The following is a 23,797-nucleotide window of genomic DNA, read 5'->3' as shown; positions in this document are numbered from 1 at the left end:
GTCACAACAGATGTCTCTCCTTCCCCCTCCTCCTCGCAGCACTGGCTCCCGGGTCCCGGAACTCTGAGCTCCGGGATCCGGGGCGCCCGTGCTGCCCGGAGGAGGGGGAAGGAGAGACATCTGCTGTGACCCTCCGGTGATCCGGGGGCGATCCGGGGGTGGGGGGATTTCTTCCTCCTGGAGGCAGAGAGAGCCCGGCATCAGGGGGGGGAGAGAGAGAGGTCCATGCTGCAGCAGGAGGGGGGTCATGTCAGAGATCGCGCCTTCCCCCTCCTCCTTGCAGCTCTCCGGTCCCAGAACTCATTGAGCTCTGGGACCGGGGAGCCAGTGCTGCAAGGAGGTGGGGGAAGGAGCGATCTCTGACGTGACCCCCCTCCTGCTGCAGCATGGACCTCTCTCTCTCCCCCCCCTGATGCCGGGCTCTCTCTGCCTCCAGGAGGAAGCAATCCCCCCACCCCCGCCACCGACCCCCCCCACCCCGTTCGCCGCTGCCGCCGGATCGCCGCTGCCGCCGGATCGCCGCCGCTGTGCTGTGGTAAGTAACAGCACATGAAGATCGGGGGACAGCGGGGGCCAGGGATTGTGTGGCAGCAGCTTCCCCCGGATCCCGGAACTCGGCAGAGACCGGGATCGGGGGTTTACTGCTTGCTTCACCGGGATCAGTGGATCGTTACCGATCCACTGATGCCGGTGATCGCCTGTGCTGGACCCCTTCAGGGGGTCCAGCAGCAGCAACACTAAACTGTCAGCTATCAGCTGACAGTTTAGTTGCGGCTCCCGGTCACTGTTTATGTAAACAGTGAGCACCGGGAGCCGGGAAGTTATAGTACGTCCTGGTGCGGATAGTAACCTCCTGCCAGGACGTACTATAACTTCCTGGTGCGGCTATGGGTTAAAGGTCACTGAGACTCCCGCTCCTAGGATCTGTAATGATGTGCCATATATGCACTATTACCACATCCAACAAATATTCACTCCTGCATAAAAGCATTCTCTACTAATTTTCTGCACCATAGGTCTTCATAGTTTCTTCTTGTAATTACCTTGTAGATGCCATAGCTGATACACAAAACAGCTTATGAATTAACATTATTTTAGAAAAAAAAAAGAAAATACAGGATGGAAACAACCGTCTGCAGCTTCGGCTCGACTGTCCCTTTCCTTTGAGTGGCCCCTCAATGTTATGGAAACGGGCGGAGGACATTGTCTCCATTAGAAAGGGCTCCCCTGTGATGCTGAGACAGTTTGGACTCTGCCACGACTTGAAGGCCTAGCGGGATGGTGATTTCCCTGAACCTAGATCTGGAGTGGACTCTGTGCCTTAGCACCCCATGGGCTAACTGTATTTTCCCGTAGGCTTTCCTGATACATGTGTTCTCAATGTGGTTAACTTATTGGCCAATGTAAATGTTCTATTGAAACATAACGAATGCAGAGCATGGGTTTTAGATACAAATACAGGAAGACATCAATGATAGATATCAAGGAAAAATTCCTTAAAACCTTCAATACTGTTAGAAATTTCCAGAGTGGCCTGAATATTCCTCTTCTCATTAGAGAAGGATCTGTTTGGATTGGTTACTAGGAGATCTCCCATATATCTGAGTTTGCTGTCTGCTATCGGGGTGAATAACAGATCAATATTTCAATTGCATCTACAGTTTTCTATCTGTCATAGAGGTTAATAAAGGATAACTACATGCATTTTACCTACTGTAGTTCTAATGGTTTGTATGAGTATAATAAAATGAAGGTTCACAAAGGGGTACATAGAGGAAAAAATGGTAAAAAGAAAGTAGGGAAGGGGGATAATGAGATTACATTTGGACAAAGCAATTAATTGTAATTTAGTTCTGTTAATGAGTTTTCATAATATAACTAATCATTTAATTGATGTCCAGTTGTCCATGAGTGCAGTAATGCAATGAAACATCACCATGTGTGAACATATCCTAAATTACCCCTGTGCATTTTAGATAATTACGAGAGAACTTTGAGTTTATGACCTCAAAACTTTGTGAAGTCCTTGCCTATCATTACTGCATACATTAAGTTGTCTCCAATTTGTTGTCTCTTTACATTATGGGAACAACCACGTAGCAATCCCCCCTCAATAGGACAACATGCAAACCGTTCACCCTCGCCAATGTCACAATAAAGGCAAACCAGAAGGGTTCTGGAAGTGGAAGACAAAGTCTGATCTTTCTGTCTAGCTTTTCTTTTTGATGTTCTGTCTGATCTGAGAGTAACTTGTTCCTGTATACCCTGTATCAACTCATTTGACTTGAATTCCTAGTGCATACCAATATAGGGGGCAGCCAGTGGACGCCATTACTATCGCCAGTACACAGGATGCTCTTGGGTTATTTATGTATATCACCATGCAGTACTTTTTAGTTATCTATTGAGCATTCTCCTGTTATATCCTATATTTGTATATGTACCGTTATGCTGCTATGTATTTCGCACTTTATATTTATTGGTATTTTCAGCAGTAGTCCACAGAGAGCAGCCTCCTTACTCTTGCTGTTTGTATCATTATTTCCAGTCATGGATCATTGTATATTCATTTTCAGTGTATGTTTTTAATCAATAAAACATATATGATGTTATTTTGTAAAAATTTTGAGGTTCAGCATTTTTTCTTTTTGGTGGCGTTTGAATTCGTTGTAACCTAACTACTGATGGGGCCATAGGTCACCTTCATTATTAATTCTCAAATACCCCACTCCTAATCCACCTCAATAATCCTATATACATTGAAGCATATATGACTTAGCAATGTTGACATATGAAATGTTACACTTCCTTAACTGTCCAGTAGCTTCAAAAAATGGCCAAGTGAGAACCAGGGGATACTTCTTTATTCTCAAATCTAATTTTTAACCAGTTTAGATTGTAGGCCTTTTTGCCTCTGCTGTTTGCCATTTCGATTGTGTGACCTGCAATGAATCCGCCTACCCTGATCCTCTGCTTATCTGACTACAATACCCCTCCCATCCCTGATACTGCATTCACTCCTCCTGCTGACAGTCCGGCTTGCTGTCTAGGCATATGTAGCCTGTTCCCCGGAGCCTTGCACCGACTCCTTCTGGTCCTTGGGGGCCAGTTGCTGCTCACACCGGGACCACACTTGTGGAGCGACCTGGTGTCCTCTAGCCGCAGAAGTCCAGCTTCCGCATCCTGGAGCAGGATAAAGGGTGAAGACCTAGAGGGCACTTAGACTCCGCTCCCTGGTGTGGCCCAAAGCCAAACCGGTTGAGTAGCACAGCGAGTCCACACTCGCTGTCCATTACACTATCACTATACACTATATTTTTTTGGTCCTGATAATTCTACAATATTTGCAGAAACTTTATTGTCAGGACAGAGCTATCTACACCCCCACTGGCACATGTGACACTAGACCTGTTCATGATCCTTTGTCTTAGGCAGCTCATTCTTCTCCTCTACAGAATCTACCCTGCTGCTCGATATGTCTATGGCTAGCCTTACAGAGTACCAAATAGCTGTTGGTGAAGTTACCATTTTCAAAATGCTTGAGAGTCCCAGCTTTGTGATTAGGTATGGGCTCATGACCTCATTGTCTCCTCCTATGCTTGAAACTCATTCATTCCTCTGGTCAGCAAGATAGTCGTCCTTTGCTGTAAGGGCTTGTCCCTCACTTGCTTCATTCTGCAATTAGATGGATTTGACTATGAGCACTGACTATGAGAGTGTGTATTTAAATGCATATATAGTCCACACAATGTACTGTTAATTTTTGCTACTGGTGCTGCTTCCACTGCGATCCGAAAGTAGATTCAAGGCCCTGTGGGACAAACAGATTGCTGCTGTTTTTACTGTCCTCTAAAATTTGCTATCCTCTAACTTTAAAGGTCACTGAGACTCCCGCTCCTAGGATCTGTAATGATGTGCCATATATGCACTATTACCACATCCAACAAATATTCACTCCTGCATAAAAGCATTCTCTACTAATTTTCTGCACCATAGGTCTTCATAGTTTCTTCTTGTAATTACCTTGTAGATGCCATAGCTGATAAACAAAACAGCTTATGAATTAACATTATTTTAGAAAAAAAAAAGAAAATACAGGATGGAAACAACCGTCTGCAGCTTCGGCTCGACTGTCCCTTTCCTTTGAGTGGCCCCTCAATGTTATGGAAACGGGCGGAGGACATTGTCTCCATTAGAAAGGGCTCCCCTGTGATGCTGAGACAGTTTGGACTCTGCCACGACTTGAAGGCCTAGCGGGATGGTGATTTCCCTGAACCTAGACCCGGAGTGGACTCTGTGCCTTAGCACCCCATGGGCTAACTGTATTTTCCCGTAGGCTTTCCTGATACATGTGTTCTCAATGTGGTTAACTTATTGGCCAATGTAAATGTTCTATTGAAACATAACGAATGCAGAGCATGGGTTTTAGATACAAATACAGGAAGACATCAATGATAGATATCAAGGAAAAATTCCTTAAAACCTTCAATACTGTTAGAAATTTCCAGAGTGGCCTGAATATTCCTCTTATCATTAGAGAAGGATCTGTTTGGATTGGTTACTAGGAGATCTCCCATATATCTGAGTTTGCTGTCTGCTATCGGGGTGAATAACAGATCAATATTTCAATTGCATCTACAGTTTTCTATCTGTCATAGAGGTTAATAAAGGATAACTACATGCATTTTACCTACTGTAGTTCTAATGGTTTGTATGAGTATAATAAAATGAAGGTTCACAAAGGGGTACATAGAGGAAAAAATGGTAAAAAGAAAGTAGGGAAGGGGGATAATGAGATTACATTTGGACAAAGCAATTAATTGTAATTTAGTTCTGTTAATGAGTTTTCATAATATAACTAATCATTTAATTGATGTCCAGTTGTCCATGAGTGCAGTAATGCAATGAAACGTCACCATGTGTGAACATATCCTAAATTACCCCTGTGCATTTTAGATAATTACGAGAGAACTTTGAGTTTATGACCTCAAAACTTTGTGAAGTCCTTGCCTATCATTACTGCATACATTAAGTTGTCTCCAATTTGTTGTCTCTTTACATTATGGGAACAACCACGTAGCAATCCCCCCCTCAATAGGACAACATGCAAACCGTTCACCCTCGCCAATGTCACAATAAAGGCAAACCAGAAGGGTTCTGGAAGTGGAAGACAAAGTCTGATCTTTCTGTCTAGCTTTTCTTTTTGATGTTCTGTCTGATCTGAGAGTAACTTGTTCCTGTATACCCTGTATCAACTCATTTGACTTGAATTCCTAGTGCATACCAATATAGGGGGCAGCCAGTGGACGCCATTACTATCGCCAGTACACAGGATGCTCTTGGGTTATTTATGTATATCACCATGCAGTACTTTTTAGTTATCTATTGAGCATTCTCCTGTTATATCCTATATTTGTATATGTACCGTTATGCTGCTATGTATTTCGCACTTTATATTTATTGGTATTTTCAGCAGTAGTCCACAGGGAGCAGCCTCCTTACTCTTGCTGTTTGTATCATTATTTCCAGTCATGGATCATTGTATATTCATTTTCAGTGTATGTTTTTAATCAATAAAACATATATGATGTTATTTTGTAAAAATTTTGAGGTTCAGCATTTTTTCTTTTTGGTGGCGTTTGAATTCGTTGTAACCTAACTACTGATGGGGCCATAGGTCACCTTCATTATTAATTCTCAAATACCCCACTCCTAATCCACCTCAATAATCCTATATACATTGAAGCATATATGACTTAGCAATGTTGACATATGAAATGTTACCCTTCCTTAACTGTCCAGTAGCTTCAAAAAATGGCCAAGTGAGAACCAGGGGATACTTCTTTATTCTCAAATCAAATTTTTAACCAGTTTAGATTGTAGGCCTTTTTGCCTCTGCTGTTTGCCATTTCGATTGTGTGACCTGCAATGAATCCGCCTACCCTGATCCTCTGCTTATCTGACTACAATACCCCTCCCATCCCTGATACTGCATTCACTCCTCCTGCTGACAGTCCGGCTTGCTGTCTAGGCATATGTAGCCTGTTCCCCGGAGCCTTGCACCGACTCCTTCTGGTCCTTGGGGGCCAGTTGCTGCTCACACCGGGACCACACTTGTGGAGCGACCTGGTGTCCTCTAGCCGCAGAAGTCCAGCTTCCGCATCCTGGAGCAGGATAAAGGGTGAAGACCTAGAGGGCACTTAGACTCCGCTCCCTGGTGTGGCCCAAAGCCAAACCGGTTGAGTAGCACAGCGAGTCCACACTCGCTGTCCATTACACTATCACTATACACTATATTTTTTTGGTCCTGATAATTCTACAATATTTGCAGAAACTTTATTGTCAGGACAGAGCTATCTACACCCCCACTGGCACATGTGACACTAGACCTGTTCATGATCCTTTGTCTTAGGCAGCTCATTCTTCTCCTCTACAGAATCTACCCTGCTGCTCGATATGTCTATGGCTAGCCTTACAGAGTACCAAATAGCTGTTGGTGAAGTTACCATTTTCAAAATGCTTGAGAGTCCCAGCTTTGTGATTAGGTATGGGCTAATGACCTCATTGTCTCCTCCTATGCTTGAAACTCATTCATTCCTCTGGTCAGCAAGATAGTCGTCCTTTGCTGTAAGGGCTTGTCCCTCACTTGCTTCATTCTGCAATTAGATGGATTTGACTATGAGCACTGACTATGAGAGTGTGTATTTAAATGCATATATAGTCCACACAATGTACTGTTAATTTTTGCTACTGGTGCTGCTTCCACTGCGATCCGAAAGTAGATTCAAGGCCCTGTGGGACAAACAGATTGCTGCTGTTTTTACTGTCCTCTAAAATTTGCTATCCTCTAACTTTAAAGGTCACTGAGACTCCCGCTCCTAGGATCTGTAATGATGTGCCATATATGCACTATTACCACATCCAACAAATATTCACTCCTCCATAAAAGCATTCTCTACTAATTTTCTGCACCATAGGTCTTCATAGTTTCTTCTTGTAATTACCTTGTAGATGCCATAGCTGATACACAAAACAGCTTATGAATTAACATTATTTTAGAAAAAAAAAAGAAAATACAGGATGGAAACAACCGTCTGCAGCTTCGGCTCGACTGTCCCTTTCCTTTGAGTGGCCCCTCAATGTTATGGAAACGGGCGGAGGACATTGTCTCCATTACAAAGGGCTCCCCTGTGATGTTGAGACAGTTTGGACTCTGCCACGACTTGAAGGCCTAGCGGGATGGTGATTTCCCTGAACCTAGACCCGGAGTGGACTCTGTGCCTTAGCACCCCATGGGCTAACTGTATTTTCCCGTAGGCTTTCCTGATACATGTGTTCTCAATGTGGTTAACTTATTGGCCAATGTAAATGTTCTATTGAAACATAACGAATGCAGAGCATGGGTTTTAGATACAAATACAGGAAGACATCAATGATAGATATCAAGGAAAAATTCCTTAAAACCTTCAATACTGTTAGAAATTTCCAGAGTGGCCTGAATATTCCTCTTATCATTAGAGAAGGATCTGTTTGGATTGGTTACTAGGAGATCTCCCATATATCTGAGTTTGCTGTCTGCTATCGGGGTGAATAACAGATCAATATTTCAATTGCATCTACAGTTTTCTATCTGTCATAGAGGTTAATAAAGGATAACTACATGCATTTTACCTACTGTAGTTCTAATGGTTTGTATGAGTATAATAAAATGAAGGTTCACAAAGGGGTACATAGAGGAAAAAATGGTAAAAAGAAAGTAGGGAAGGGGGATAATGAGATTACATTTGGACAAAGCAATTAATTGTAATTTAGTTCTGTTAATGAGTTTTCATAATATAACTAATCATTTAATTGATGTCCAGTTGTCCATGAGTGCAGTAATGCAATGAAACGTCACCATGTGTGAACATATCCTAAATTACCCCTGTGCATTTTAGATAATTACGAGAGAACTTTGAGTTTATGACCTCAAAACTTTGTGAAGTCCTTGCCTATCATTACTGCATACATTAAGTTGTCTCCAATTTGTTGTCTCTTTACATTATGGGAACAACCACGTAGCAATCCCCCCTCAATAGGACAACATGCAAACCGTTCACCCTCGCCAATGTCACAATAAAGGCAAACCAGAAGGGTTCTGGAAGTGGAAGACAAAGTCTGATCTTTCTGTCTAGCTTTTCTTTTTGATGTTCTGTCTGATCTGAGAGTAACTTGTTCCTGTATACCCTGTATCAACTCATTTGACTTGAATTCCTAGTGCATACCAATATAGGGGGCAGCCAGTGGACGCCATTACTATCGCCAGTACACAGGATGCTCTTGGGTTATTTATGTATATCACCATGCAGTACTTTTTAGTTATCTATTGAGCATTCTCCTGTTATATCCTATATTTGTATATGTACCGTTATGCTGCTGTGTATTTCGCACTTTATATTTATTGGTATTTTCAGCAGTAGTCCACAGAGAGCAGCCTCCTTACTCTTGCTGTTTATATCATTATTTCCAGTCATGGATCATTGTATATTCATTTTCAGTGTATGTTTTTAATCAATAAAACATATATGATGTTATTTTGTAAAAATTTTGAGGTTCAGCATTTTTTCTTTTTGGTGGCGTTTGAATTCGTTGTAACCTAACTACTGATGGGGCCATAGGTCACCTTCATTATTAATTCTCAAATACCCCACTCCTAATCCACCTCAATAATCCTATATACATTGAAGCATATATGACTTAGCAATGTTGACATATGAAATGTTACACTTCCTTAACTGTCCAGTAGCTTCAAAAAATGGCCAAGTGAGAACCAGGGGATACTTCTTTATTCTCAAATCAAATTTTTAACCAGTTTAGATTGTAGGCCTTTTTGCCTCTGCTGTTTGCCATTTGGATTGTGTGACCTGCAATGAATCCGCCTACCCTGATCCTCTGCTTATCTGACTACAATACCCCTCCCATCCCTGATACTGCATTCACTCCTCCTGCTGACAGTCCGGCTTGCTGTCTAGGCATATGTAGCCTGTTCCCCGGAGCCTTGCACCGACTCCTTCTGGTCCTTGGGGGCCAGTTGCTGCTCACACCGGGACCACACTTGTGGAGCGACCTGGTGTCCTCTAGCCGCAGAAGTCCAGCTTCCGCATCCTGGAGCAGGATAAAGGGTGAAGACCTAGAGGGTACTTAGACTCCGCTCCCTGGTGTGGCCCAAAGCCAAACCGGTTGAGTAGCACAGCGAGTCCACACTCGCTGTCCATTACACTATCACTATACACTATATTTTTTTGGTCCTGATAATTCTACAATATTTGCAGAAACTTTATTGTCAGGACAGAGCTATCTACACCCCCACTGGCACATGTGACACTAGACCTGTTCATGATCCTTTGTCTTAGGCAGCTCATTCTTCTCCTCTACAGAATCTACCCTGCTGCTCGATATGTCTATGGCTAGCCTTACAGAGTACCAAATAGCTGTTGGTGAAGTTACCATTTTCAAAATGCTTGAAAGTCCTAGCTTTGTGATTAGGTATGGGCTAATGACCTCATTGTCTCCTCCTATGCTTGAAACTCATTCATTCCTCTGGTCAGCAAGATAGTCGTCCTTTGCTGTAAGGGCTTGTCCCTCACTTGCTTCATTCTGCAATTAGATGGATTTGACTATGAGCACTGACTATGAGAGTGTGTATTTAAATGCATATATAGTCCACACAATGTACTGTTAATTTTTGCTACTGGTGCTGCTTCCACTGCGATCCGAAAGTAGATTCAAGGCCCTGTGGGACAAACAGATTGCTGCTGTTTTTACTGTCCTCTAAAATTTGCTATCCTCTAACTTTAACCCTTAGGGGACACAGCCAGTTTTGGTGTTTATGACACGGCCAAATTTTTCAAATATGACATGTTTCACTTTATATATTAATAACTCAGGAATGCTTTTACCGATCCTTGTGGTTCCAAGATTGTTTTTTCGTGACATGTTCCACTTTATGTTAGTGGTACATTTGGGCCACTACCTTTAAGTTTTTTTGTAAAAAACTCCAAAATGTTGTGAAAAATTGAAAAAAATTGCATTTCTCTAAATTTGAAAGTCTCTGCCAATAAGAAAGATAGTTATACCATATAAATTATTGAATAATTCATATCTAGAACATGTCTACTTTATATTGGCAGCATTTGGTGAACATGCCTGAACTGTTTTAGGATTTTAGAGGCCATGATTGTTTAGTAGCAATTTTCTACATTTTTGTAAAAATTTAAAACTCAGAATTCTTTAGGGACCAGTTCAGTTTTGGAGCATATTCTAGAGGCCCATATATTAGAAACCCCCATAATTCACCCCATTTTGAACTCTTCACCCTTTAAAGTATTTAAATTGACATTTAAAACTGTTTTTAACCCTTTAGGCATTTCACAGGAATAACTGCAAAATAAGTGTGAAAAGTAAAAATTTCCATTTTCTTTGTAGACATTTCAATTCAATTCTATTTCTTTCATACCGCACAGTTAAAAAAAAGTGAAATGCAATAAAATATTTATTCCTCTGAATCTGCAGTTTTTACAAATACCCCATTTGTGGATGTAAAGTGTTGTGTGGGCACACAGCACGGCTCAGAAGAGAAGGAGCACCCTTTAAATTTTGGAGTATGGATTTGGTTGGAATAAATGTAGGAGACCATGTTACAGTTACACAGCCCCCCTAGTGCCGAGACAGTGAAACCCCCCCACTAGTGACTCCATTTTGAAAACTACACCCCATAAGGAATGTAACAAGGGGTACAGTGGGCATTTGGACCCTACGGGTTTTTCACAGTTTTTTGCAAAAGTGGGCCATGAAAATGAAAAATTGCATTTTTCACACTTATACATTGGCAAAATCTCAAATTTTTCAAATTTCCAAAAGCTTGGAGGAGTAAAAGCCCCCCAATATTTGTAAAGCAATTTCTCCTGAGCACAGAAATACCCCATTTGTGAACATAAAGTATTGTATGGGCGCGCAACAGGGCTCAGAAGAGAAGGAGCACCTATGTCTGTGTGTGCACAGACGTTTACTGACACTTACTAATGGACACTGACTGATGCTTACTCACTCTTACTAACGGACGCTGACTGACGCTTACTAACGGACGCTGACTGACGCTTACTAACAGATGCTGACTGACGCTTACTAACGGACACTGACTGACGCTTACTAACGGACGCTGACTGACGCTTACTAACAGATGCTGACTGACGCTTACTAACGGACGCTGACTGACGCTTACTAACGGACGCTGACTGACGCTTACTAACAGATGCTGACTGACGCTTACTAACGGACGCTGACTGACGCTTACTAACGGACGCTGACTGACGCTTACTAACAGATGCTGACTGACGCTTACTAACGGACGCTGACTGACGCTTACTAACGGACGCTGACTGACGCTTACTAACGGACGCTGACTGACGCTTACTAACAGATGCTGACTGACGCTTACTAACGGACACTGACTGACGCTTACTAACTGACGCTGACTGACAGACACTAAGATCTCCCTTATTACTGGGAGGGAGGCATTTTTTATTATATGTGTGTGTGTTTGTGTGTGTGTTTTACAGTATATGGATGCAGGCTCTGATCTCCTCACAAAGTGAGGGATCAGAGCCTGCATCCATGATCAGATACTGTGATTGACAGCTCTGATCACAGAGCTGTCACTCACAGTATATAGCAGCATGTACCAGTGTCATTACACAGACGCTGGCACATGCTGCTGCAGCAGGAGGGGGTCACAACAGATGTCTCTCCTTCCCCCTCCTCCTCGCAGCACTGGCTCCCGGGTCCCGGAACTCTGAGCTCCGGGATACGGGGAGCCAGTGCTGCCAGGAGGAGGGGGAAGGAGAGACATCTGCTGTGACCCTCCGGTGATCCGGGGGCGATCCGGGGGTGGGGGGATTTCTTCCTCCTGGAGGCAGAGAGAGCCCGGCATCAGGGGGGGGAGAGAGAGAGGTCCATGCTGCAGCAGGAGGGGGGTCATGTCAGAGATCGCGCCTTCCCCCTCCTCCTTGCAGCTCTCCGGTCCCAGAACTCATTGAGCTCTGGGACCGGGGAGCCAGTGCTGCAAGGAGGTGGGGGAAGGAGCGATCTCTGACGTGACCCCCCTCCTGCTGCAGCATGGACCTCTCTCTCTCCCCCCCCTGATGCCGGGCTCTCTCTGCCTCCAGGAGGAAGCAATCCCCCCACCCCCGCCACCGACCCCCCCCACCCCGTTCGCCGCTGCCGCCGGATCGCCGCTGCCGCCGGATCGCCGCCGCTGTGCTGTGGTAAGTAACAGCACATGAAGATCGGGGGACAGCGGGGGCCAGGGATTGTGTGGCAGCAGCTTCCCCCGGATCCCGGAACTCGGCAGAGACCGGGATCGGGGGTTTACTGCTTGCTTCACCGGGATCAGTGGATCGTTACCGATCCACTGATGCCGGTGATCGCCTGTGCTGGACCCCTTCAGGGGGTCCAGCAGCAGCAACACTAAACTGTCAGCTATCAGCTGACAGTTTAGTTGCGGCTCCCGGTCACTGTTTATGTAAACAGTGAGCACCGGGAGCCGGGAAGTTATAGTACGTCCTGGTGCGGATAGTAACCTCCTGCCAGGACGTACTATAACTTCCTGGTGCGGCTATGGGTTAAAGGTCACTGAGACTCCCGCTCCTAGGATCTGTAATGATGTGCCATATATGCACTATTACCACATCCAACAAATATTCATTCCTGCATAAAAGCATTCTCTACTAATTTTCTGCACCATAGGTCTTCATAGTTTCTTCTTGTAATTACCTTGTAGATGCCATAGCTGATACACAAAACAGCTTATGAATTAACATTATTTTAGAAAAAAAAAAGAAAATACAGGATGGAAACAACCGTCTGCAGCTTCGGCTCGACTGTCCCTTTCCTTTGAGTGGCCCCTCAATGTTATGGAAACGGGCGGAGGACATTGTCTCCATTAGAAAGGGCTCCCCTGTGATGCTGAGACAGTTTGGACTCTGCCACGACTTGAAGGCCTAGCGGGATGGTGATTTCCCTGAACCTAGATCTGGAGTGGACTCTGTGCCTTAGCACCCCATGGGCTAACTGTATTTTCCCGTAGGCTTTCCTGATACATGTGTTCTCAATGTGGTTAACTTATTGGCCAATGTAAATGTTCTATTGAAACATAACGAATGCAGAGCATGGGTTTTAGATACAAATACAGGAAGACATCAATGATAGATATCAAGGAAAAATTCCTTAAAACCTTCAATACTGTTAGAAATTTCCAGAGTGGCCTGAATATTCCTCTTCTCATTAGAGAAGGATCTGTTTGGATTGGTTACTAGGAGATCTCCCATATATCTGAGTTTGCTGTCTGCTATCGGGGTGAATAACAGATCAATATTTCAATTGCATCTACAGTTTTCTATCTGTCATAGAGGTTAATAAAGGATAACTACATGCATTTTACCTACTGTAGTTCTAATGGTTTGTATGAGTATAATAAAATGAAGGTTCACAAAGGGGTACATAGAGGAAAAAATGGTAAAAAGAAAGTAGGGAAGGGGGATAATGAGATTACATTTGGACAAAGCAATTAATTGTAATTTAGTTCTGTTAATGAGTTTTCATAATATAACTAATCATTTAATTGATGTCCAGTTGTCCATGAGTGCAGTAATGCAATGAAACATCACCATGTGTGAACATATCCTAAATTACCCCTGTGCATTTTAGATAATTACGAGAGAACTTTGAGTTTATGACCTCAAAACTTTGTGAAGTCCTTGCCTATCATTACTGCATACATTAAGTTAAGGTCCCTTTAAGAGCAAAATGGGTCCCTGTAAGAGCGACCTTGGTCCCTTTAAGAGCGAACTGGGTCCCTTTAAGAGCAAAATGGGTTCCTTTCAGAGCGAAATGGGTCCCTTTAAGAGCGACCTGGGTCCCTTTAAGAGCAAAATATGTCCCTTTAAGAGCGAAATATGTCCCTATAAGAGCAAAATATGTCCCTTTAAGAGTGAAATATGTCCCTTTAAGAGCGAAATATGTCCCTTTAAGAGCAAAATGGGTCCCTTTAAGAGCGACCTGGGTCCCTTTAAGAGCGACCTGGGTCCCTTTAAGAGCAAAATATGTCCCTTTAAGAGCGAAATATGTCCCTATAAGAGCAAAATATGTCCCTTTAAGAGTGAAATATGTCCCTTTAAGAGCGAAATATGTCCCTTTAAGAGCAAAATGGGTCCTTTTAAGAGCGACCTGGGTCCCTTTAAGAGCGAAATGGGTCCCTTTAAGAGCGAAATGGGTCCCTTTAAGAGCAAAATATGTTCCTTTAACCCTTTAAGGACATGGCCCATTTTCGTTTTTTACGTTTTCGGTTTTTCCTCCTTGTGTTTAAAAGGTCATAGCACTTGCATTTTTCCACCTAGAAACCCACATGACCCCTTATTTCTTGCGTCACTAATTGTACTTTGCAATTACAGGCTGAATTTTTGCATAAAGTACACTGCGAAACCAGAAAAAAATTCAAAGTGTGGTGAAATTGAAGAAAAAAACGCATTTCTTTTATTTGGGGGAAATGTGTTTTTACGCCATTCGCCCTGGGGTAAAACTGACTTGTTATGCATGTTCCTCAAGTCGTTACGATTAAAACGATATATAACATGTATAACTTATATTGTATCTGATGGCCTGTAAAAAATTCAAACCGTTGTTAACCAATATACATTCCTTAAAATCGCTCCATTCCCAGGCTTATAGCGCTTTTATCCTTTGGTCTATGGGGCTGTGCGAGGTGTCATTTTTTGCGCCATGATGTGATCTTTCTATCGGTACCTTGATTGCGCATATACGACTTTTTGATCGCTTTTTATTACATTTTTTCTGGATTTGATGCGACCAAAAATGCGCAATTTTGCACTTTGGGATTTTTTTGCGCTGACGCCGTTTACCGTACGAGATCAGGAATGTGATTAATTAATAGTTCGGGCGATTACGCACGCGGCGATACCAAACATGTTTATTTATTTATTTATTTGTTTACTTTTATTTAAAACCTGGGGAAAGGGGGGTGATTCAGACTTTTATTAGGGGACGGGGGATTTTTACTATTAACAACACGTTTTTTTTTTTTTTTACACATATACTAGAAGCCCCCCTGGGGGACTTCTAGTATATACACTTTGATCTCTCATAGAGATCTCTGCAGCATAGATATGCTGCAGAGATCCATGAGATCGGCACTCGTTTGCTTTCGGCTGCTGCAGCCGGAAACAAACGAGTGCCGAGCCGAGGACGGCGCCATCATGGACGCGTCCCCGGCCGGCATCAGTAACGGAGATCGCTCCTCCGGGACAAGGTCCCGGAGGAGCGATCTCCCCCACTAGACACCAGGGAAACGTTGCCTCCGGTAATCGGAGGCAGCTGTCAAAGTTGACAGCTGCCTCCGATTAGCTAATTAGCGGGCACGGCGATCGGACCGTGCCCGCTAATAGCGGCGGTCCCGGGCTACACGCGGCACCCGGGATCGCGGCACTTCAAAGCGGGGCCGCCGTGCGGCCCCGCTTTGAAGTGCTAATGAGGACATAGGACGTACCGGTACGTCCTATGTCCTTAAGAGGTTAAGAGCGAAATTGGTCCCTTTAAGAGCGAACTTGGTCCCTTTAAGAGCGACCTGGGTCCCTTTAAGAGCAAAATGGGTCCCTTTAAGAGCGAAATGGGTCCCTTTAAGAGCGACCTGGGTCCCTTTAAGAGCAAAATATGTCCCTTTAAGAGCGAAATATGTCCCTATAAGAGCAAAATATGTCCCTTTAAGAGTGAAATATGTCCCTTTAAGAGCGAAATATGTCCCTTTAAGAGCAAAATGGGTCCTTTTAAGAGCGACCTGGGTCCCTTTAAGAGCGAAATGGGTCCCTTTAAGAGCGAAATGGGTCCCTTTAAGAGCGAAATGGGTCCCTTTAAGAGCGAAATGGGTCCCTTTAAGAGCGACCTGGGTCCCTTTAAGAGCAAAATATGTCCCTTTAAGAGCAAAATATATCCGTTTAAGAGCGACCTGGGTCCGTTTAAGAGCGAAATTGGTCCCTTTAAGCGTGAAATTGGTCCCTTTAAGAGTGAAATTGGTCCCTTTAAGAGCGACCTGGGTCCCTTTAAGAGCGACCTGGGTCCCTTTAAGAGCAATTTGGGTCCCTTTAAGAGCAATATAGGTCCCTTTAAGAGCGAAATATGTCCCTTTAAGAGCGAAATATGTCCCTTTAAGAGCGAAATATATGTTCCTTTAAGAGCGAAATTGGTCCCTTTAAGAGGGAAATTGGTCCCTTTAAAAGGGAAATTGGTCCCTTTAAGAGGGAAATTGGTCCCTTTAAGAGCGACCTGGGTCCCTTTAAGAGCGAAATATGTCCCTTTAAGAGCAAAATATGTCCTTTTAAGAGCGACCTGGGTCCCTTTAAGAGCGAAATTGGTCCCTTTAAGAGTGAAATTGGTCCATTTAAGAGCGACCTGGGTCCCTTTAAGAGCGAAATATTTCCCTTTAAGAGCGGAATATGTCCCTTTAAGAGCAACCTGGGTCCCTTTAAGAGCGAAATATGTCGCTTTAAGAGCAAAATGGGTCCCTTTAAGAGCGAAATTGGTCCCTTTAAGAGTGAAATGGGTCCTTTTAAAAGCGACCTGGGTCCCTTTAAGAGCAAAATTGGTCCCTTTAAGAGCGAAAATTGGTCCATTTATGAGCGACCTGGGTCCCTTTAAGAGCGAAATATGTCCCTTCAAGAGCGAAATATGTCCCTTCAAGAGCGAAATATGTCCCTTTAAGAGCAAAATGGGTCCTTTTAAGAGCGACCTGGGTCCCTTTAAGAGCGACCTGGGTCCCTTTAAGAGCGACCTGGGTCCCTTTAAAAGCCATTTGGGTCCCTTTAAGTGCAACGGGGGCCCTTTAAGAGCGACCTGGGGCCCTTTTAGAGTGAAATTGGTCCCTTTAAGAGTGATCTGGGTCCCTTTAAGAGCGAAATGGGTTCCATTAAGAGAGACCTGGGTCCCTTTAAGAGCGACTTGGGACCCTTTAAGAGCGACCTGGGACCCTTTAAGAGTAACCTAGGTACCTTTAACCCCTTAAGGACAGAGCCTCAAATGTCCTTAAGGACAGAGACAAATTTTATGAATATGACCTGTGTCACTTTAGTCATTAATAACTTCGGGATGCTTTTACCTATCTGGCTGATTCTGAGATTGTTTTCTCGTGACATATGGTACTTTACATTTCTGGTAAAATGGAGTCGATACTCATGACGAATCTTTATGAAAAACACCAAAATAACGTGAAAAATTGTGACAAAATGCATTTTTCAAACTTTGAAACCTTTCTGCTTATACAGAAAATGGTTATGCCACATAAATTATACATTAAATAGCATTAGCAACATATCTACTTTATGTTGGCGGCATTTATTAAACTATATTTCATTGTTTTTAGACAATAGAAAGCTTAAAACATTAGCAGCAATTTTCCAAATTTTCTGTAAAATTTCAAAATCAGATGGTTTCAGGGACCTGTTCAGGTTTAAAGTGTATTTGAGGGGCCTGTGTGTTAGAAAGCCCCACAAAGCACCCCATTTCAGAAACTGCACCTCCCACACTCTGCAAAAGCACACCCAGAAAGTGTTTTAACCCTTTAGGGGAGTCACAGAAATAAAAGCTAAGTGTGTAAGAAATTTGAAAATTTTTATTTTCTGTGCAGAGATTTTATTGTAATCCAATATCTTTCATAATGATAAACCTATTAGCAGAGAAATGCACCCCAATATTGATTGCCCCGTTTCTGCAGTTTATAGAAATACCCCATATGTGGCCCTATTGCGCTATTTGACGCAACCACAAGCCTCAGATATAAAGGAGCGCCCAGTGAATTTCAACGCCTCCGTTATATTTGGTCATTTTTGACCGTACCACTTCAGGTTGGCAGAGGCTCTGGGGTGCCAAAACCTAAAATACACTCCTAAAGGGACACCATTTAGAAAACTACACCCCTCAAGGAATGTAACAAGGGGTGTGGTGAGCATTTGGACCCCACAGGTGCTTCACAGATTTTCAGAACAATGTGGTGTAAAAAAGGAAAAATTCTATTTTTTACACTAAAATGTTGTTCTAGCCTTCATTTTTCATTTTTACAAGGGGATAAAAGAAAAAAAAAACACCAAACGTGTAGCGCAGTTTCTCCCGAGTAAGGAAATACCCCACATGTGGACATAAAGTGCCAAGCGGGGCGCAGGACGAGCCTCCATAGGGAAGGAGCGCCAATTGGCCTTTGCAAGCTGGATTTTACTGGAATGGATTTCAAGGGTCATGTCGCATTTACAGACCCCTCGTGCTGCCAAGACACTAGAAACCTCCCACAAGTGACCCCATTTTGGAAACTACACCCTTCAAGGAATCTAACAAGGGGTGCAGTGAGCATATGGACCCAGTGGCGGATTATAATGTGGGCGGTTTGGGCAGCCGCCCGGGGCCCGAGGCTCCGGGGGTGGCCCATGCCGCGCCGCCCACATTATAATCCGCCCACGCCGCTGCGGCCCGGCCCGCCACTGCACTCTTGTGACCGCAAGCATTATTTCGCTTGCGTTCACAGGAGTCCCCGGCTGCCTCCGGCTGATTATGCGGCTGCCGCGGGTGTCTCGTCCTCTCCCCGGCAGCGCGCGCATCACACAGCTCACTGTGCCGCCTGGGCCCTGACTTCCGGTATTAAGAGCGCACGTTAGAGACGCACTGTAACCGAAGTCAGGGCCCAGGCGGCACAGTGAGCTGTGTGATGCGCGCGCTGCCGGGGAGAGGACGAGACACCCCCGGCAGCCGCATCATCAGCCGGAGGAAGCCGGGGACAGACCAGGAGCCGAGAGGATCGACAGGGGAACGGATGGCAGGTGAGTTGTGTTTTGTTTTTTTATTTACTGACTGCTGTGCAAGGGGGGGGGGGAAGCAGAGGGCGACCATCTATAAGGGGGGGAGTAGAGGGGGACCATCTATAGGGGGGGGGAGCAGAGGGGGACCATCTATAAGGGGGGGAGCAGAGGGGGACCATCTATAAGGGGGGAAGCAGAGGGGGACCATCTATAAGAAGGGAAGCAGAGGGGGACCATCTATAAGGGGGGGAGCAGAGGGGGACCATCTATAAGGGGGGAAGCAGAGGGGGACCATCTATAAGGGGGGGAGCAGAGGGGGACCATCTATAAGGGGGGGAGCAGAGGGGGACCATCTATAAGGGGGGAAGCAGAGGGGGACCATCTATAAGGGGGGGAGCAGAGGGGGCCATCTATAAGGGGGGGAGCAGAGGGGGACCATCTATAAGGGGGGGAGCAGAGGGGGACCATCTATAAGGGGGGAAAGAGGGGGACCATCTATAAGGGGGGGAGCAGAGGGGGACCAGGACCATCTATAAGGGGGGGAGCAGAGGGGGACCATCTATAAGGGGGGAAAGAGGGGGACCATCTATAAGGGGGGGAGCAGAGGGGGACCAGGACCATCTATAAGGGGGGGGGGGAGCAGAGGGGGACCATCTATAAGGGGGGGGGAGCAGAGGGGGACCATCTATAAGGGAGGGGGGAGAGGGGGACCATCTATAAGGGAGGGGGGAGAGGGGGACCATCTATAAGGGGGGGGGGAGCAGAGGGGGACCATCTTTAAGGGAGGGGAGAGATGGGGAACCATCTTTAAGGGAGGGGGGAGAGGGGGACCATCTATAAGGGAGGGGGGAGAGGGGGACCATCTATAAGGGGGGGGAGCAGAGGGGGACCATCTATAAGGGAGGGGGGAGAGGGGGACCATCTATAAGGGGGGGGAGCAGAGGGGGACCATCTATAAGGGGGGGGGGAGGGGGACCATCTATAAGGGAGGGGGGAGAGGGGGACCATCTATAAGGGAGGGGGGAGAGGGGGACCAACTATAAGGGGGGGAACAGAGGGGGACCATCTATAAGGGAGGGGGGGAGGGGGACCATCTATAAGAGAGGGGGGAGAGGGGGGACCATCTATAAGGGAGGGGGAGAGGGGGACTATCTATAAGGGAGGGGGGAGAGGGGGGTCCATCTATAAGGGGGGGGAGCAGAGGGGGACCATCTATAAGGGGGGGGGGAGCAGAGGGGGGACCATCTATAAGGGAGGGGGAGAGGGGGACCATCTATAAGGGGGGGAGCAGAGGGGGACCATCTATAAGGGGGGGAGCAGAGGGGGACCATCTATAAGGGGGGAAGCAGAGGGGGACCATCTATAAGGGGGGAAGCAGAGGGGGACCATCTATAAGGGGGGGAGCAGAGGGGGACCATCTATAAGGGGGGAAGCAGAGGGGGACCATCTATAAGGGGGGGAGCAGAGGGGGACCATCTATAAGGGGGGGAGCAGAGGGGGACCATCTATAAGGGGGGAAGCAGAGGGGGACCATCTATAAGGGGGGGAGCAGAGGGGGCCATCTATAAGGGGGGGAGCAGAGGGGGACCATCGATAAGGGGGGGAGCAGAGGGGGACCATCTATAAGGGGGGAAAGAGGGGGACCATCTATAAGGGGGGGAGCAGAGGGGGACCAGGACCATCTATAAGGGGGGGAGCAGAGGGGGACCATCTATAAGGGGGGAAAGAGGGGGACCATCTATAAGGGGGGGAGCAGAGGGGGACCAGGACCATCTATAAGGGGGGGGAGCAGAGGGGGACCATCTATAAGGGGGGGGGGGCAGAGGGGGACCATCTATAAGGGAGAGGGGGACCATCTATAAGGGAGGGGGGAGAGGGGGACCATCTATAAGGGGGGGGGAGCAGAGGGGGACCATCTTTAAGGGAGGGGAGAGATGGGGAACCATCTTTAAGGGAGGGGGGAGAGGGGGACCATCTATAAGGGAGGGGGGAGAGGGGGACCATCTATAAGGGGGGGAGCAGAGGGGGACCATCTATAAGGGAGGGGGGAGAGGGGGACCATCTATAAGGGGGGAGCAGAGGGGGACCATCTATAAGTGGGGGGGGGGGGAGGGGGACCATCTATAAGGGAGGGGGGGAGAGGGGGACCATCTATAAGGGAGGGGGGAGAGGGGGACCATCTATAAGGGGGGGAACAGAGGGGGACCATCTATAAGGGAGGGGGGGGGAGGGGGACCATCTATAAGAGAGGGGGGAGAGGGGGACCATCTATAAGGGAGGGGGAGAGGGGGACTATCTATAAGGGAGGGGGGAGAGGGGGGTCCATCTATAAGGGGGGAGAGCAGAAGGGGACCATCTATAAGGGGGGGGGAGCAGAGGGGGACCATCTATAAGGGAGGGGGGAGAGGGGGACCATCTATAAGGGGGGGAGCAGAGGGGGACCATCTATAAGGGGGGGAGCAGAGGGGGACCATCTATAAGGGGGGGGGAGCAGAGGGGGACCATCTATAAGGGAGGGGGGAGAGGGGGACCATCTATAAGGGGGGGAAGCAGAGGGGGACCATCTATAAGGGGGGGAGCAGAGGGGGACCATCTATAAAGGGGGGAAAGAGGGGGACCATCTATAGAGAGGGAAAGAGGGGGACCATCTATAAGGGAGGGGGGGAGAGGGGGACCATCTATAAGGGGGGAAAGAGGGGGACCATTTATAAAGGGGGAGAGAGGGGGACCATCTATAAGGGGGGAAGAGGGGGACCATCTATAAGGGGGGAAAGAGGGGGACCATCTATAAAGAAGGGAAAGAGGGGGGACCATCTATAAGGGGGGAGAGAGGGGGATCATCTATAAGGGGGGGAAGAGGGGGACCATCTATAAGGGAGGGGGGAGAGGGGGACCATCTATAAAAGGGGAGAGAGGGGGATCATCTATAAGGGGGGAAAGAGGGGGACCATCTATAAAGAAGGGAAAGAGGGGGACCATCTATAAGGGGGGAGAGAGGGGGATCATCTATAAGGGGGGGGAAGAGGGGGACCATCTATAAAGGGGAAAAGAGGGGGACCATCTATAAAAGGGGAGAGAGGGGGATCATCTATAAGGGGGGAAGAGGGGGACCATCTATAAAGGGGAGAAGAGGGGGACCATCTATAAGGGAGGGGGGAAAGAGGGGGACCATTTATAAAGGGGGAGAGAGGGGGACCATCTATGAAGGGAAAAAGAGGGGGACCATCTATAAAGGGGGAAAGAGGGGGACCATCTATAAAGGGGAAAGAGGGGGGTCATCTATAAGGGGGGGAAAGGGGGACCATCTCCTATAGGATTAGCACCCTCCTCTCCTGACATCCTCTGTGCTGCTGTGTCCTCCCCTATAAGATCAGCACCCCTCCTCTCCTGACATCCTCTGTGCTGCTGTGTCCTCCCCTATAAGATCAGCACCCTCCTCTCCTGACATCCTCTGTGCTGCTGTGTCCTCTCCTATAAGATCAGCCCCCTCCTCTCCTGACATCCTCTGTGGTGCTGTGTCCTCTCCTATAAGATCAGCACCCTCCTCTCCTGACATCCTCTGTGCTGCTGTGTCCTCTCCTATAGTATCAGCCCCTCCTCTCCTGACATCCTCTGTGCTGCTGTCTCCTCTCCTATAGTATCAGCCCCCTCCTCACCTGACATCCTCTGTGGTGCTGTGTCCTCCCCTATAAGATCAGCCCCCTCCTCTCCTGACATCCTCTGTGCTGCTGTGACCTCTCCTATAAGATCAGCCCCCTCCTCTCCTGACATCCTCTGTGGTGCTGTGACCTCCCCTATAGACCAGCACCCTCCTCTCCTGACATCCTCTGTGCTGCTGTGACCTCCCCTATAAGATCAGCCCCCTCCTCTCCTGTCATCCTCTGTGCTGCTGTGACCTTGGGGGGGGGGGGGGGGCGCAACATCAGGGTGAGTTGGCAATATGTTTATTGGGGGAAGTGGGGTGGGCAATGCTTACTGGGGGTAGCAGCAAGGGACCAAACATTATGTTTATTGGGGTCAGCAGGGAGGGGAGGCAGGCAGTGTTTTTTTGGGGACAGCGTGGGGGGGGGCAGTAGCGGATCATAATGTGGGCAGATTGACTGGGGGGGGCCCAGGTTGGGTGGACAGCCCGGGGCCCAGGGTACATTTAATCCGCCACTGTATGGACCCCACTGGTGACGGGCACAAATGTGGAATAATGTGAGAAGAAAGGGAAAATTTTCATTTTTTCACTTTCATGGCACAAATGTGCCCGTCATCAAGGGGTCCATATCCCCGCTGCCCCCCTTGATAGATTCCTGAGGGGTGTAGTTTCCAGAATGGGGTCACTTGTGGGGGGTTTCCAGTGTTTTGGCAGCACAAGGGCTCTGTAAATGCGACATGGCGTTCATTATCCATTCTGGCCAAATCCAGCCTCCAAAATTCAAATGGCGCTCCTTCCCTTTGGAGGCTTGCCCTGCACCCACACGGCGCTTTATGTCCACATGTGGGGTATTTACGGACTCAGGGGGAATTGCTCTACACATTTTGTGTGTTTTTTTCTCTTTTAACCCCTTGTGAAAATGAAAAATTTAAGGCTAAACCAACATTATAGTGTAAAAAATGTAATATTTAATTTTCACGCCATATTGTTCCACATTTGTGTCCGTCACCAGTGGGGTCCATATGCTCACTACACCCCTTGTTACATTCCCTGAGGGGTGTAGTTTCCATAATGGGGTCAATTGTGGGGGGGTTCAACTGTCTTGGCAACACAGGGGCCTTTTAAATGCAACATGGCCCCTCGAAATCCATTCCAGCCAAATCCAGCCTCCAAAAACCAAATGGCGCTCCTTCCCTTTGGATTCTTACCCTGCACCCCCATGGCGCTTTATGTCCACATGTGGGGTATTTCTATAATCAGGGTAAAT

This window comes from Dendropsophus ebraccatus, unplaced genomic scaffold, assembly GCF_027789765.1.
Source record: "Dendropsophus ebraccatus isolate aDenEbr1 unplaced genomic scaffold, aDenEbr1.pat pat_scaffold_1158_ctg1, whole genome shotgun sequence".
NCBI lineage: Eukaryota > Metazoa > Chordata > Amphibia > Anura > Hylidae > Dendropsophus > Dendropsophus ebraccatus.
The sequence above is the reverse complement of the archived record's forward strand: the minus strand, read 5'-3'. Positions refer to the sequence as shown.